Source organism: Anthonomus grandis, chromosome 8, assembly GCF_022605725.1.
Source record: "Anthonomus grandis grandis chromosome 8, icAntGran1.3, whole genome shotgun sequence".
NCBI lineage: Eukaryota > Metazoa > Arthropoda > Insecta > Coleoptera > Curculionidae > Anthonomus > Anthonomus grandis.
The window spans coordinates 32,220,404-32,238,905 of record NC_065553.1 but is presented as its reverse complement, the minus strand read 5'-3'; the positions used below and the strand labels follow the sequence as shown (position 1 = coordinate 32,238,905).

Here is an 18,502-nt window from a genome sequence, read left to right as displayed (position 1 = left end):
AAAAAATCAATAAAAGTCAATTTTTTTAAATGGAAACTCCCTATTTTTATAATTTTTTTATAAAGATAATTAAAAATAAGGTTAACTTTGTATAAGGTTATCTAGTCCAAAAATTGATAGTTTTCGAAATATTGGCAGTTTAAATTTGGCCTAATATTAAAAGCCGTATAGTTGTACACGGCTCAAGGATTGTTGATTAGTTAACCAGGACGGTTGTCATAGTAACCGCTACAAGCAACAGTAAGATAATGGATTATAACAGAAATGTACACTTTTTAATTAAATTACACTTTTACGAAGAAAACTTAAATAGCAAGTAACTTATAAATTTAATGCATATAATCCATTGTCTTACTGCCGCTTCTAGCGGTTACTATGACAACCGTCATGCCAAACTAATCAACAATCCTTGAGACGTGTTACTATACGGCTTTTAATATTAGGCCAAATTTAAACTGCCAATATTTCGGAAACTATCAATTTTTGGACTAGATAACCTTATACAAAGTTAACCTTATTTTTAATTATCTTTATGAAAAAATTATAAAAATAGGGGGTTTTCATTTAAAAAAATTGACTTTTAATGATTTTTTCATTTTAATTTTTAATGCTAGTTTTTGACCCCCCTGTATCTTTTTTTTAGCCAAATATTAAAATAGTCTTTTAAAGTGGTCCTTCCTCTAAAATAAAACCAAAACTAACCAATGAATAAAGGCTACTAAAAGGGAGTAATCGGTAATTATGTTAGGGCTTATAAACATAGTTTTTAACATGAAATTAAAAATATGTCAAAAACGGTTACACTTAGGTATATGACATTATACACAAAATATACTTAGAATTTCACGTAAAAGTAAAAAATGTAAAAATATACAGGGTGTTCCATTTAAAATAACGAAGTTGACACCTACTTCCGGTATAACCGGAAACGTCACAACTGTCAAAATATTTTAGTTGTGTAGCCCCCATCGACTATGCCATGTTGCCAAATTTTCAAAATTTTTGAAAAAGTAGTTTCCGAGATATCGATCGCGTCTGTTCGTCGTGAGACACCCTGTATATATATATATAAATATAGGGTGTTTCAGAGTTGTGGTGCCAAAACCTTAGGGGAGATTCCGCTCAGCAAAATAAGAAAAAAAGTTTATATGAACATGGGTCCGGAAATGTTTCGTTTCCGAGATATAGGGTGTCAACTTTTTTCCAAAAATTAAGTTTTTTATTAATAACTTAGAAATGCGTTAGTCGATTTCATTGAATTTTTTACAGTTTATTTAAACCATTATCAGACATCTACTGAAGCAATTAAATTCGATCCGAAATTTCCAGGGGCGTACCAATAGAGCAAGTATTTTGTCTTTTTGTAGAAAAAAATATCACCCTGCAACTTTTTTGCGGTTTTTATTTACTTATTTTAAAAAACCCACTAAAATACAACTTTTTGGTCTCTTGACTTTTTTTAGTGTCTCGCTTCGTTTTTGAGAAAAAATTACAATACGGCACCACGGCACGTCTCTGAACTCCATAAGGAAAAATAAAAATGCTTAGGAATTATCCAAAAATGTATCGCAGTGTGTTTATTTTTGAAAACTAAAAAAAAAACATCAAATAAAATTTTCTCTAAAATAATACATTATTTCTCAATTTTCTTAGTAGGTACGAGAATACATTTTTGTTAAAGTAATCACTGATAACAAAATTACAATAAATGTTCAAACTGACAACCTCCTGCTTCGATGCAAGCATTGCACCGTCTCACCATACTTTGTCGTACTCGTTCGACAATACCTGCAGTGTTCTGAATAGTCCGACAAGAATCGAAAATTCTTTGCTGTAATTGTTCCACTGTTTTCACGGGGGTAGCATAAACAAGGTTTTTTAGGTAACCCTAAAGGAAAAAATCTAAAGATGTAAGATCTGGTGAGCGAGGAGGCCATGCAATGGGTCCTCTCTACCTATCCATCGTCCAGGGTAAGCTTCATCCAAATAGTTTCTTACTTCTCGGTAAAAATGAGCCGGTGCACCGTCATGCTGAAATATCATTTGCTGCCAGCTATTTAATGGAACTTCTTCTAGGAGTCCTGGAAGAGTATTGCGTAAAAAATCTAAGTAAACATCTCCATTTAAGCGCGGTGGTAATACAAATGGGCCAATCAATTGATCAGCTACAATTCCTGCCCAGATATTTAGATGAAAACGCTGCTGGTGGCCTGTAACGTGCGTTGCATGAGGATTTTCTTCATGCCAAACATGATAATTATGGCTATTAAAATATCCATTTCTGGTAAACAACGCTTCATCGGAAAATAAAATGTTCCTATTAAACTGTGGATTGTTTATAAGGCTACGAGGATACCACTGGCAGAAAAAAACACGGAGTGGATAGTCGGCTGGAATCAATGCATGGACTTTTTGCAAATGGTAGGGATGCAGCAGCTGCTCATGCAATATTCTCCAGACTGAACTGTGTCCAATTCCCATAGCATTAGCTATTTCACGAGTGCTAACGAATGGTGCATTTTCCACTCTTTCCAAAATTTCCTCCTCGGCAGCCACAGTTCGGGCAGTTTAGGGAGCAACATCAGGCCGTGTTACACTCAATGTACCAGTTTCTCGTATTCGCCTTTCGATATTTGGAAATATTTTTCTGCTGGGATGTCGCCTATTGGGAAATTTTCGACGATAAATTCGTTCGGCTTCTCGAGAATTGCAACGGGCCCTCACCATACACAAGAAGCATATCTGTTAGGTCAGCAAAAGTGTATTCCATTTTTTTTTCACCACCAACTACCAAGATAGGTATTTTAGAACTAACACTGTTAAGTTTAAACTTTAACAAATGCAGAGCGTTGTAAACAAAAACACTTACTTTGATACAAAAATAATCTTTAGAATGGATAGGAATGTAATTTCGGTATTTTCGATGTTAGTTACGATTATTTACGATTTCGATGTTATTTCGATGTTATCTACGTGGTAATGTTTTTTTTTAGTTTTCAAACACACTGCGATACATTTTTGGATAATTCCTAAGCATTTTTATTTTTCCTAGTCAAGAGACCAAAAAGTTGTATTTTAGTGGGTTTTTTAAAATAAGTAAATAAAAACCGCAAAAAAGTTGCAGGGTGATATTTTTTTCTACAAAAAGACAAAATACTTGCTCTATTGGTACGCCCTTGGAAATTTCGGATCGAATTTAATTGCTTCAGTAGATGTCTGATAATGGTTTAAATAAACTGTAAAAAATTCAATGAAATCGACTAACGCATTTCTAAGTTATTAATAAAAAACTTAATTTTTGGAAAAAAGTTGACACCCTGTATATCGGCAACGAAACATTTCCGGACCCATGTTCATATAAACTTTTTTTCTTATTTTGCTGAGCGGAATCTTCCCTAAGGTTTTGGCACCACAACTCTGAAACACCCTGTATATATATATATGGTGGATATATATATATAATATAAACAAAATAAAACACAACACCTTTCAAAAGACGAGCTGGGTAGGCGTGTCCTAAACCCGTGAATGCAACCAATCCCAGCCACCCACCCAGCTTATAAATACGACTAACGCTTCCACATTATCCACATCCCATTCAGTCAATTCCCACGTTCCGTGCTATCACAAGCTAGAGCACCTCGATGCGACCAATAAAAAAAGATAGGCGCCAAAAACGTAAACAAAACAAATGGCATCAGGAAACCGGCAAGAGCCATCGATGCTACGCCGGAGAATTCAGTGTATAACCGAGTCAGCAATCCGTTGAGTAGCAGTCCGCTGAGAACAGTCCGACCGAGAAAACCGACCGAAGCGCCAACAGTAACCGACCGAGGTAAGCCAACACCCACTCAAAGACAAGGCCTTAGTGCTTGGCACGTGACGTCATCGATGTGGGCCACCGATTTTTAAAAACCAAGGGATTCCATATGCTAATATCTCAATATTTGGCTTATTTTAAAAATGCTAGGAATAGAATAGAGTTCAGGAAACATTCAAAGGTATGTTTTAGTTCTGGTTGAATGTCAGGTTAAATATTATGGTGTAATATTAAATGCAGACTCCCAACTCCTCTACATCTGCGCCAAAATTCAACATATGTTTTTAGGTATTTATAATAATTTTTTTATACCACCAAGTAGTAAAAAATGTTATATCATATACACATAAATACATATAGGTATTGACTTTAAAAGCTTAAAAAGTTTATCATACTCCAGTTCATGTAATTTTTTAATTGCAGAAAAAGAAGCACATTTTTTCTTCGAAGTGTCAAAATCAGGATAAAATTTTTGGTCGGGTTTAGAGTTAAGCCAATTATTAAATACACATTTAAGTAAGTGAACTGTGTCAAATAGGTAAAATAATGGTCTCTGATTATCTATGATATGGGGATAAACAATGCTAAGTTGGTCTGCAGTTGAAAAATGACTCATGGCTTTCCCGTTAATGGCATTATTATCACTTATAACACAAAAAACTATGTACCCAATCTCCTCTAAATTTTCAATAATTGTCTTAATAAAATTATGAAGTATGTCTGATGTAGTTTTGGAGATGGGAGCTATGTGAACTACTTCCTTAAAGCTGGAAGACACACTTGTAATCATAAAAGTAAATGCCGAGGAAGCTAGAGACTTATTATTGACTGATGTTCCAGTGATATTACCGCCTTTATAGTCCATGTAAGGGTCAATATGAATTTCATCAAAAAGTAGTGTCACATATCTCTCATGATCCTTTAGTAAACTGAACACATTTCGGGCATAAGTTAAAAACATTTTTTTTTCATCTATGTGGGGATCGGTCATGTGTTTGTTACAAATACCCTATAGTTTGAGGATGTGGTAAAATTAGGGATCCATAATCTCTTAAATACTTGTACACATGAGGACTAATAGTATAGATTATAGAAGTCAAAATTATTGTACTACATACTTGAATATCTGTACCTTTCCTTTGCAGTTGTAAGCAAAGCTAATTGTTCACAAATAAAATCTAAAGCACGCACTATTTTGTTGTCTTCAATGTTTTCAAAACTTTTTAGTATGTTTGACAGTTTTACGTAACGTTTTAGTATGTTTAGTATGTTATGTGTGTTCGATTTTGACACACATTTCATTTTATTTATGTCATTTGATGGTTTGACATGATCGAGAATAGTATTGCCAAGGGAATTGGTAGCCGTTTTTGGATTTAAGTCGCAGTCGGGGTTGTCATTATTGGTGACATTTTCCTCCAAAGGCAGGGTAATAATAGTAAGGTCTATTGCTTCAAGTATTGCATATAAATCATCTAAACTATGGGAAGTATATGGAGTTTTAAATTTTGATGTTGAAACACAAACTGGCTCGCTATATAAAAAAGTTTTAACATTTAAATTAAAATTAAAAACAATGAGCTTGGAAACGATAATTCGATTATTTTTTAGTGAAAAAGAGCAGGCTCCAACTTAAATTTAGCAATTTATTTCAGTTCTCTAGCATTTATAGTTACTTCACAATTAATTTTCAAAGTTCGAATAAATACGCCATGTTTAATTTTTTCCTTGTACCAGCGCGGCCGGGATGATACGTCACAGGCGCCCAAGTGGACGCGACGACCGACGCTAGCATGTCGACCGCGCACTTGTTTTGCACGCTGCTTTGTTAATATTATTATGCATGTTTTTGCTGTTGTTTGTGTTTTTCAAAATGTCTGCTATAAATATTGTATTGCATTTTAATAAGTTCATATGTACATATGTTCTATGTCGAAAAACGCCTTAGGCAAGAAAAATGGTTGGACCAGTATTACCCTATATTTACAATGTTAATGAAGTGAGCCGAATTTTTCTCGCATTATGGTGACACCCTTACTTGCTTTTGAGTGAGTTTATTTTAAGAGAGTCTTTGTTTTTTTTAAGTAAAATTTTTGGTTAAATCTATACTTTTTGGATATTACATCAAAGTGGGATGTTCAGTGTTTTGATTTAAATTTTGTAGGAAAAATAATTGCCAGATGACATTTTTGCAGATTTGGTGGCAAACAGCTTGTTTCAGGTGCATGATTACAGGTCCACTCATTTTTCTTGTCTAAGAAAAATGCTTAGTTTTTGAAAACCAGGGTTTAAAAACTAAAGTTAAAAGTTTATTTTTAATTATTTTTGAATAGAATTTAGTTTTAAAATATTTACGTTTATATAACGGGTAAGTTGTCTGACTGACCACGAACAAATCCCTGCTCCATTGTAATTAGTCAACAAGCAAAATACGTCAATAATAAAAGTTAAAAGTCAAAATGTCAACTAACAAAACCACCCTGTCAAAATAACGCCTGGGCACTAGGCTGTGGCTGGCTGGCTAGCGAGCGCTCTATAATACACCGTCGCGTCGCGTCGACGTCTATGACGTAACGCGTAATTGGGACGGAATCTCGGGAGGTATAAAAAACCCCAGACTAACAGCCTTATAACTTTGCAAATACTTACCCTAACAACTTGAAATAAACGTTATTGTTCTTATAAACTTATGTTGTATTTATTTTTGGGAAAATATATATATATTTTTTAAAATTTTCCAAGCCCATTGCCCAATTAATGCATGGACCAGGTGTGTATTCAATTTTAAAAATTGTTAGCTTTTTGCTGTCTTGAGACTCACTGCGAGCAGTAAACCAATCTTTCGGTAGTTTAAAAGCAGAAAATTTTTGAATAAACTCTTCAAAACTGTCAAAATTATTTTGTTTCTCATGCTCGCCAAAGTCAATTTTGCTTAATTCAAGGGCTTTTGCAAAATTCAACTCGTCAATATTTAACCTTTCATCTTTACTTGGCCGTATTTTTATAGTTTTTGACAAATAACTAAGGCAATTTAAGTCAAAGTCATCTCTGTGTATGGCTTTTACCCATTTTCGCCTTAGATTTATATCCTTAGGAAAACCGAAGACATGCACTTTAGGTCCGTTTTTATAGTTTCCGTTACAACCCGGAACACAACACTTTTGAAGCATATTTACACTTTGGTATTAACTAGCCGAACTAGGAGAAAAACATTAAATTAAACACGAACTAAAGTATTAAAGTCTGATATAAACAAATAAAACCGCGGCGCGCCGGAAAACCGGTTTTTCTAGTCCGAAAATACGATTTTGCGATTTAAAAGTACGCGAAGAGTTTACATAAATATAAGATACACGTTTCGCGGAAATAAACAGTTCCGATTTTAGAAAAAAACACAAACATGAGCTAATGTTTACTGCCGATCTCGTCAGAAATAACCACAGAACATAAATATAAACAACCTAACCTCTCGTTTCATCAGGTGGCACACTCGCGTCTATATCCCAACACTAATGCGAGACATTGCGCATGCCTCTGGTCGTTCAATGGTTAATGTCACATTCTTTCCATCCCATCAGCAGGACGGCTATTCTGTAAACGCCTGAAACAACATTCACACGAGAAGTGGGCGGAGCTCACTCGAAAATTATTAAAAGTTTATTCTGTAAATAGGGGAGCGCTCACATCGTGCGAAAAATGCGTGATCACACTTCTACTGCTATATTGTGAGGGAGAAGGGTATCCTAACCTAACTTCCGAGACAGGTGACAGAAAGACGTGTGGGCGATGAAAATCCAAAAAAAATAGCGTTGTTTTGTTTGGTTTGGTGGTTCTGATTATAAAAAAATCCCTCCGATTATTATTATTGTGTATAATAATAACCATAATATGGATTTTGCTTCTATTTATGGATTATTTATGGATTTTTTGCCTTTATGTTCTTCTTCAAATCTTGCCATGACTAAAAATGAAAGGTATATTTAAAACTGTTTTTATTTACCCTAATGTTTCACCTACTTTTTGCCATTGCTTTTCGCCAAGTTTTACAGGATGCCCCAGGGAATGCATTTAGCGTTACAGTGATGTTTTCCTACAAGTTTTGGGCGTCTTTCTTTGTAAAACTATTTGAAAATAATCCACTTTGTAGCTGAAGGTGTTTTTTCATCCACTCAGTTAGAATTTTTTTTTTGTCCATTGGTCATGGGGGTCGATCGATTACACTCTGCCATTTTAATACCACATACTACTTCTATCTAATTTCTAATTTATATTAAAGTGGTAACACTAACACAGACAATTGCTAATGTCTTTTAATCCGTTGTACAAAAAAATAAATAATAAATACCCGGCATCCGGTACGTCAAATGTCAAAATCCTTGTCAGGTCAGCGGCGCGTCGAACGTATGAGCGCGCGTATTCTATTGGTCGAGAATCTGGCAACGCTGTAAGAATTACATGATCATGATGATCGTTCACCACCCGATCACTGCTATTACAGAATACTAATTTTTATACCTAGGGAGAGGAATGTGATGTGAGATCCCTTCTCTCAGGTGGAAGTGTCACTTCCTCCAAAATTACAGAATAGCCGCCCTGTTGTTGTCTGGACTGATGCGGAGTGTGGTTTATTTGTTATTTTGCAAAGGCAAATCTGGCAAAGTTATTATATGATTATCACTTGTTACTTGTTTTATATCACAATTGTGTTCTTGTGTTTCATTTCAAAAGATGGAGGAGCAGGTTAATGCCCAGTAAGTTATTATCATTATTGAGATTGTAAGAATATTAATTCCCATTTTTTGTAGAAAAATTGTGTATGTTTGCACGGAGTGTGGGACGAAAAGTAGTACAAAATCAAATATTAACGTTCACATGAAAAGAAAACACAAAGACTTCGTGAAACCATCCACTTTAAAGACCTTAAAATGCCCTTTATGCAGCACTTTGTTTTCTTTAATGACTGAACTGGATCAGCATTTTTCCAATGTGCATGACTTACCATTGAAGCAAGAAAACCTGGAATTTAATTCATTTGATGAGTTTAAGGAGTGGAAGCTTGAAATAGAGACAAATAATGAGTCATCATATGTTCTTTTAAATTCCAGAAGTCTCAATGACAAATCAAAAATAATAAAATATATTTGTCACCGATCTGGAAACTACACAGAAAATGTCAAAAATACAAAAAGAGAGCGGCAACCAAAAGTTAAGGGTTCAAATAAAATTGGGTCTATTTGTCCAGCAAGGATAACAACAAATATAAATTACAAAGGTAGGTACTATATTTTTAAGATTACTTTTATAGGAATAGTAGAAACATTTCTACTGAAATTGGCATGTTTCCTAATTTTGTCATTATTTTTTAAGGGAACATTATGGTCAAGTATATATCCACCCACATAGGACATAAGCTGGAAGTAGGAAGGCTGCGAATGACACAGATTGAACGTGAACAATTAGCAGGAAAAATGTTTCAAGGAATTCCCCATTACAAAATTTTGAATGATTTGAGTAAAAATTTTAACCCTTCAGCCAGAATTAGCTATACAACAAAACATGACTTACATAATGTAAGTAAATCCTTTAAAATAAATTCAGACATGATTTTTGATGAAGACGACACTAAAAGTGTAACTATTTTAATTGAAAAATTGAAAAAGATGTCTAACTTGGATAATCCTATTATTGTATAAACCTTATGGTGTAGAACATAGTACCATAGGAAAAATAGTATATTGTATACCTAGTAGGAAAAGCTTAACATTCCCGGGCGATCGTAAAAATTGCCAGTCGAGGCGCAAGCCGAGACTGGCAATACGGAGTCCGGGAATGTGGCTTTTCCTACGAGGTCTACATACTATTTTTCCGAAAATCGGGAATCATTAAAATTACGGTAAATTATTACTAATCATGTTAAAAATTTTAAATCAACATTATTATTTTTCCCTTAAATAAAAGAAGCCGTGAAACATGTTTTGTAACTACGGAAACGAAGTACATAATTTTAAATTGTCAATTTTGACGAGTGAAAAGTTTATTTGTGGCGTCTTTCCAAAGTGTTGATTTTTTAACGTTTTAAAAAGCCAAAGTAACGTGTAAAATGATGAGTGATGATGACTGTTCCATTTCTGAAACCCTCCCAGAACTCACGGAGGCAATGAATGCTGCATCATTGGAATTGTTACCAATAAAATCTAGAAATAAGTATAACTATGCATACAACCGCTTCATGGACTACCGTACGAATAAAAATGTTACTTCTTTCTCGGAAAATGTTGTAATAGCATACTTCTTGGAGCTTGGTTCCAAGATTAATTCTTCAACTTTATGGGCCAATTATTCAATGCTGAAGGCAACCCTTGCAATTAGAGATGATGTGGATATATCTGAATATTCAAAACTTCGGGCATTCCTGAAACAACAAGCACATGCCTATAAGCCAAAAAAATCCAAGATTTTAACTAAAGAAGAAATAAACAAATTTATTCAGGAAGCTCCAGACAAGGAATATTTAATGATTAAGGTAACTTACAAAACTTCAAATTATATTTGGATTCTTTACATGCTTATTTATTGTTGTAGGTAGCTGTAATATTTGGAATTTCCGGAGCTTGCAGAATGGACGAGCTGGTTAAAATGACTGTACAAGATATACAAGACCTACTATCTAAACTTTTAGTTACCATACCGGATTCAAAAACCAATACATCAAGATCATTTATAGTAATAGTTATTGTCATACAAATAAAATTATTAGTTTGGAAAATATTCAACAAAATAATGCTATTAATTCCCAAGTTCTTCCAGTTTTCAATACTTGTACTAATTGTCAAATAACAGTAAATATAACAAATAATAAGTAATAATTTTAAAATATAATGTTAACCTTGTTTGTGCTGAAAGTTTTAAAAATAAAATTGTTTAGGAAAAAGCCTGTTCGCATTTATGTTCTAAAGTTTACTGTATGGAAATAACATTTCCTTACAGTACAGAAATGAATATTTCCTTACTGTTATTTTCGGTTGCCAGGCAACAATCAAGTTGGAGGAAATATTGACTTTTTCTTTCAAATATGTTGTCAAAAATGTTATTATTTCTTATCGATTTTCGGAAAAATAATTTTCTTTTAATTTTTATGAATGCAGCTCAAACAGAAATGCTTGCAAAATATGGGCATAACATTTTAATGATTGATTCAACCCATGGGACCAATCCGTACAAAATACAGCTTACAACACTTATGGTAGTCGATGAAGACTACGAAGGGTTTCCAGTAGCTTTTTTATGGTCAATTACCCAGATAGAAGTAATATATAAGATTTTTTTTTCTTGTCTAAAAGAAAAATTTCCAGAACTTAAGCCCAGAATTTTTATGTCGGACGATTGTAATATATTTTATAATGCCTTTGTGAAAGTTTTTGAACATTCACCTAACAAAGTTTTATGTGACTGGCATGTAAAAAGAAATCTTAATGATAATCTCTCTAAAATAAATTCGGTTGAAAAACGCAAAGAAGTTAAGAAAAATATAAAATTATTAATTAATGAACTTGATGAGTTAACTTTCCAGAAAATGATGACTAATCTGATAAAAAGTATAACTAGTGATGAGGATACAAAAAAATATGGACTGTACTTTGCCACTTACTATGCAAAAAGACCTGAACAATGGGCCCATTGTTTCCGGAAAGGATTTAAAAAGAACACTAACATGTGTCTGGAAAAATGGCACCAGGAGTTGAAACATAATCCTCAAATGGCAGGAAAATATCAGAGAAGACTGGATGTCAGCATTAATAACATTTTAGAATGCCTTCGTATGAATTTTTTAAGAAGATTGGTGACAATATCAAGAAACAGGGTTCCCTATAAACTTAGTGAGTTAAGAAAACGTCATAAAATTGCCGAGCAATTTGCGCACACTGTTCAAATTTTTGAAGATATTCCTAAACAGAAATGGCTTGTTGCTTCATCTAAGAACACGAATAGTACTCCAGGTTTAGAATACTATACTGTTGAATGTATTAAAGATACTCATGAAGTATGCCAATGCAATTTTAATTGCAATGAATGTAAATGCTGCCTTCATACATATTCATGTACTTGCCACGATTATGCTATACAGTATAACATATGTAAACATATACATATGGTTTGTACAAGGTACCCTCCTACTCCACGAGAAAATATTTTCTCCATGAATGATGAAGATTCTTCATTATATATTGATGAAAATAATATTGATGATGAACATCAGCTTATATCCTGCCAACTTAATCAAAACACTAGAGATACCGTTCAGTTAGAAAAAAAGTCAACTCTGGAAGAACTAAGCATTCTGACAAGCTTGATATCAAATAGCAATAATTTAGAAGAAATTACTTATGCAAAGAAAAACATCAAAACTATAATTTCTGCTATTAGTGCAATGAAAACAACTACAATAAGCCCTCTAGTTTCTAGTGAGTACTACACTCATAACAAGAAATCTGAATTACAAAATCGTAGACAGCCATTACCAGTAACTACATCTTTGAAATCCCTAAAAAGGAAAAGAAAGAGAAAAGTTGAGGATGAAGAGTTTGATGATTATACTACTTTAGTAAACTTTGTTTGTAATAATTAATTGATAGTGAAGTGATAATACACGATATTTTTTTATATTAAACGAAAAGAATAACATTATTTTTGTTTATTTCCTAAATACAATAATTTAAAACAAAATAAAAAAGAGTTACAAAAAAAATTTTGTACTATTTTTTGTACTATTTTTACGAGCAGAAAAAAATATGTCCTACTCAAAAAAAATACAAAATGCTCTTAGAACGATACATGGTTTTCCCATCTTCCAAATTTAAATGTGATATTATATTTTGCCTGACAAGCGCATTCTCCGCAATAGTGTTGGGATATAGACGCAAGTAGGTGGCACAACTCGTAGATGCGCCGTTGTCAGATTTATATAGAAAGAACTCCTATTGGCAAGTAACAAGGCTTAGATAAATGATAAAATTTGAAAAAATGGTAGTTTAAATTATAAAAAAAGAAATTAGGATGCACTCTTTTTTTTAACTAAATTGTAAAGTAAGAGCAGTTAAAGATATAGATTTAATTATTTTAAGATAGTAATAGAGCATCCTAACGTTCACGACAATCTGCAAAGTCTGGCAGCGTTGCAGCAAAGATAATTATACTAAGGAATAGATAACCCACGTAAATGGGAAGCTGTGAACCGACAAGGAGACATCAATGCTTCCCTAAGGCCGTCGTCCCACCAAAGATACGCGACAGCGACGCGAAGGCGATACGATTTCGCCTGGACACATTCAGACGACATGCAGTTGCTCCACCAAAGATACGCGTTTCGTGTTTCCTACGTTTAGTTGTTCAGTTTAGTTCAAAATGTCATCGAGTGAAGACGAGGATGTGGTTGCAATGTATTGGTATTTGCGGAATAGAAAAAAAAAATAAAATGGCAAAAAAAAGAAAATGGTGTGTGCATCCTTTTATTAAGAAAAATTAAAAAAAAAAAAAAATGTTTGTTGCTGCTAAGGAGCTGCACAGACATCCATTAAAATCCAGTTCAGCATTTTGTTGTGCCATAATAAACAAAAAACAAAACTTCAATAAATAAAAAAAAAAACGCCAACACACAGCTTGAATGTTGCTTCACAACTGACACGTCCAGTCTCCCGGCAACACGAAGGCGACACGCTTTTGGATGTGTCTTCGGCGCAGCGTTGGTGGGGACAAAAATGATTTAAAAACATGGGTTCGACACGAAAGATACACGCTGGCGACATCGCGGAGATGTCGCGTCGCTGTCGTGTATCTTTGGTGGGACGACGGCCTAAATAAGAATATTTTATGCGCTAACCGTGTAAGAATCGAAGCGATGTTGCCATTACTGATAACATTTTAAATTTTATCTATTAGTGAATAATTCTCTCGCGCCGCGCCGTATAAAGGCAGAACGAGGTATTCGCAAAAATTAAGTTTTGGGAAAATGGATGTTTTAATTAATTTTTAGTTTATTCTTAAGATACTGATGCGCATGTGTGGCGAATAGGATCATTGTTATTGTTGATCCACAGTTTTTAACTATTTTAAGCTCATTTAATGTAATTTATTTCATAAAAAGTGTGTGTAACTCTAGTTAGGTGTATAATGAAAATGACTCGTTCTGGAAACCGATCAGAAGAATCCAAAAAAAGGGCAGATTTACCTCAAAACCTTAGTGAGGTACAGAAGCTTAATGACAAGGTGGAAGAAATGGCTGCCAAGTTCGCCGAAGATATTAATAAATTTAGAAAAGATCTTGACAACAGAGCGATTACATCTACAAGTAAGTCAAATAATGGCCTAGAAGAGCTCTCTGAACGTTTCCTAGAATTTGAGACTTCTGTAAAAAAATCAATCGAGGATATAAAGTATAATATCTCCAAAATAACATCTGCTACGCTAAAAGCTGATATGGCGGCTAATCAAAATGTTATATTGCTTCACGGTATTCCCGAGAAAGCAAACCAGGACATATATCAGGAGGTTGGCAGCACTATCAGCCAAAAAATTGGAGTAAATATTCGTAAAAGTGATTTAAACTATTGTCACCGCTTAGGCGTAAAAAAACCATCCGTGTCAACAAAACCTCGACCTGTAGTAGTCTCAGTATATTGTCGGTGGCTACGCGATAACATTTTTAATAATAAAAGACGCTTAAAAGGTTCGGGAGTTTTTCTGTCTGAATTACTTACCGTCGATAATTTACAAATTTTTAAAGAGTGCAAAAAATACTTCCCAAGTTCGTGTTACACTATGGGGGGTCGAGTGTATGTGTTAAATGAGGGTGCTAAGTTGGTTATTACATCAATGGATAAACTAAATGACGTAATCGGTAAGCTGCCCTCCAATACACAAACTGACAGACAGGTTAGTGACTCCGAATAATAATTATTATTTAGCTAAAGAATCAAAATTGCTGCCTAGATTTACGTATAAATGAATGGGTTCCTTCCTTTTGTATTGGCTAAGAAAAAACTTGAAGACTTATTTGGAAGGGAAGAAAAGTTAAGTAGCCCTTCATTTCTACACAGCATATCTGGCGTATGTACACAATATATAAACCTACATATGCATATATATGTATATATATTTTTTTTTAATAAAATCTATTAAAGTAAGTTTTTAGAAATTTAAGAAATCTAGAAATTTAGAAAATTAAGTGTAAGTAATATGTACATATATTTAGTGTATGATTTGTGGCTGGCTTTGGGAAGTGGGTATTACGTATTGTGTATCTAACATGTATTTTTTTATTATTATTTTTTTTAATAAGACTGTACCTATATCTTATGATTTTGCGCTAATGCCACATATTCCCTTTTATCTGTGGGTAAATTTATTTTTTTTTATATTAAACTATATTTTGAGATAATACTATAATGAGCTTTTTATTCAGCATATCATTTTTTTTTTTAATTAGTGGATCAACTTCTTTAAGGGCATATTAGTATAAATGCATAATATACATCATTTTATAACTGTGATAAAAAAATCACCTTTAAATTTTGATTGTGGGTTTTTAGTTTGTATTTTAATGTTAAGTATAAATAATAAAAGGCATCTATTTTGGTCCAGTATAGGGGCTCCGGCTGGTGGTTATTGGGAGAATTATATTTTAAATGATAATGGATGACATGGGGTCGCGCGCTAGTTCTGGTCAAAATCTATTTAAAATTTCACATTTGAATATACGCTCTCTTAATACAGGATTCGATGAATTCTCACACTATGTACATCAACATCAGTTTGAGATATTAGGAATAACTGAGACTTGGCTGACACCTTCCCATGACGAAACTTCATTTAAACTTAATGGCTACAAATTTGTTAGAAAGGATAGAGTTGGCCGGGGTGGAGGAGTAGGTGTTTACCTAAAAAGTCATTTAAAATATGAAATACTTCAATTTCATATTAATTCAGAATCTTGTGAATATTTAAGCATAAAAATTAACATAGGTAAAAAATCTGTTATTTTCACCACAATATACAAACCACCATCTGCAAACATTAATAACTTTTTAGACAGCTTTGAGGACATTTTAAGTCTTCCCGTACCCTTTTGTGACTATCCAATTTTTGTCGGAGACTATAACATTAATTTTCTAAACCAAACTACACCAAAAAATGATTTTGTCAAATTGCTTCAATATTATGATTTGGAGCAATATGTTAAAAACCCTACTCGGTTTAGTCACACTGGAGATAACTCGAGTTTATTAGATCTAATTATAACAAGTAAAACATTCATCCCTGAAAGTTGTGAGGTGGTACCTATTTCAGAAAGTGTATCTGATCACTGTTTAACTTCTGCATGCTTTAATTTGATTTCAAACAAGCCATTTCAAAAATTTGTTTCTTTTAGAAATTATAACGATATTACAGTGGGTGACTTTGAGAGGGACGCTCGAGCACTAAATTGGGATATTATTTATTATATAACTAATATTAATAATAAATTAAACATTTTTAATTCGTTTATCATGTTTTTACTTAACAAGCATGCTCCCTTGAAACAAAAAAGAATCCAGGATAGGCCATATACACCATGGATTACGAATAACATTAAGTTGCTAATGAAATTAAGAGATAAGGTTCACAAGAAATATCTACAGCATGGAACCGACGCCAAACTGCAATACTATAGGGAACTTCGAAATACGACTAAACATGCCATAGCCCGTGAGAAAATAGCTTACTTTCAATCTCTTTCTACAAAGTCTGGAAGGGATTTTTGGAAATCTGCTGAAAAGTTAAATCTGACCAAAACTAAAAATACCAATGACATTTTTCAGCTATTTCCAGATCCATCTGCAATAAATAATTATTTTGTAAATTCTAATTCAAGTACATATACTACCTCAGATGAAAAGCTTAATTTTTATAAACAAAATAGGCATCAATCATTTACCGAGGAGTTAAGGTTTGGTCTGATAGACGAAGAAGCATTAATCCAAATTTTAAATTCTATTAGCACTAATGCCACAGGCGAAGACGAGATATCAATAAGAGATATTAAATTATGCTTTCCTTATTGTAAATATGCTTTAATAAATATTATTAATACTTGTATTCTAGAAAATAGTTATCCGGACTTATGGAAAAAGTCTATTATTTTACCATTACCAAAAGTTTCAAATCCAGGAGACTTTAAAGATCTTCGACCCATAAGTATTTTGCCGGCTATATCAAAAATTTTGGAGAAGCACATTTATCAACAGATTGTTTCATTTGTCGAATCTAAAAAAATAATTCCGCCTAGCCAATCTGGATTTAGAAAAAATTTTAGCACTAGTACCTGCCTAATTAACTTGGTGAATGATGTAAGGCTTGATCAGGATCGGAAAGAAATCACGTGCCTCTGCCTATTAGACTTCAGTAAGGCCTTTGACACACTGTGTCACCGGATGTTGTTGGCTAAGCTTCACCATTTTGGTTTTTCTCAGGAAGCTGTAAAATTCTTTGAATCTTATCTAGTCGGGCGTGTTCAGAGTACACTTCTTTATAATGGGCCCAACAAAATTAAATCTGATTACATACCGGTGACAACGGGCGTCCCACAGGGGTCGATATTAGGGCCATTATTGTTTTCATTATACGTTGCAGATATGAACAAAGAGGTTATAAATTCCAAAATGCAACAGTTTGCTGATGATTCCCAACTGTACATTTCATTTAATCAAGATCTATTGCAGCATTTTCAGAAAAATCTTAATGATGACCTAAAAAAAATTCGAAGTTTTGCAAATAATCATAATCTTAAGCTAAATGCTGCAAAATCATGTGTAATATTGTTGGGAGAGAACAAAGCCAGAATAGCAAATATTAATCAACATTTAAATATTATGATAGATAATGAAAGGTTGCCTGTTGTCACAGAAGTCAAGAATTTAGGTGTTTACCTTGACACAAGATTAACTTTCGAAACGCATATAAAAAAGAAACTTTGCATTGCCTATTTAAGATTGAAGAAAATATATCAAGTAAACAGATTTTTGCCCTCAACAACAAAATACTATTTATGTAACTCTCTTGTTTTATCTTTGTTGGATTATGGTGACATCATTTATCACAGCTCTTTGACTAACAGAATTTCTAAATCTATTCAGAAGTTGCAAAATGCGTGTTTGCGATTTTCATATAATATTTTGTATAGAGATCATATTACTCCACACTTAAATAAACACTCAATATTATCTATGGCTAATCGACGTACGCTACATTTAACCAATTTTATTTATAGAGTTTTAAAATCCAAGCAACCGCCATATTTATATCAACTTTTCATATCTAGAGATCACTATCACCAAACTCGCTATACTGGCAATTTTCTTGTACCGCAACACCGTTCTGCAAATTTCCAAAAATCCTTTGCTTTTGTTGCACCTCAAATATGGAACAATATTCCAATTGAAAAAAAAACTTTAGCAATATCTACATTTTCACAACACATTAAAAATAAACTTTTGCAAGAGCAACGTACAATTTAATGAAAATGTGAGAAAATGTTGAAATTATCTGACTATTTGTGGCTAGATCTGTGCGTTCTCTGTCAGTCCAATTTATAAATAATAATGAATTATTAGTGCTATTCTCCTAGTGACCTATGGGGGGTTCTTGTGC

General features: G+C 33.3%; 1 long non-coding RNA gene across 1 annotated transcript; it reads left to right on the top strand.

Moving 5' to 3' along the window:
* The first annotated feature begins 9,852 nt into the window (after positions 1-9,852).
* Positions 9,853-10,752, top strand: LOC126739966 (uncharacterized). The gene is made up of 2 exons (XR_007661749.1): positions 9,853-10,343; positions 10,403-10,752. It is a non-coding gene; the product is annotated as an uncharacterized LOC126739966 (long non-coding RNA).
* Positions 10,753-18,502: the final 7,750 nt, after the last annotated feature.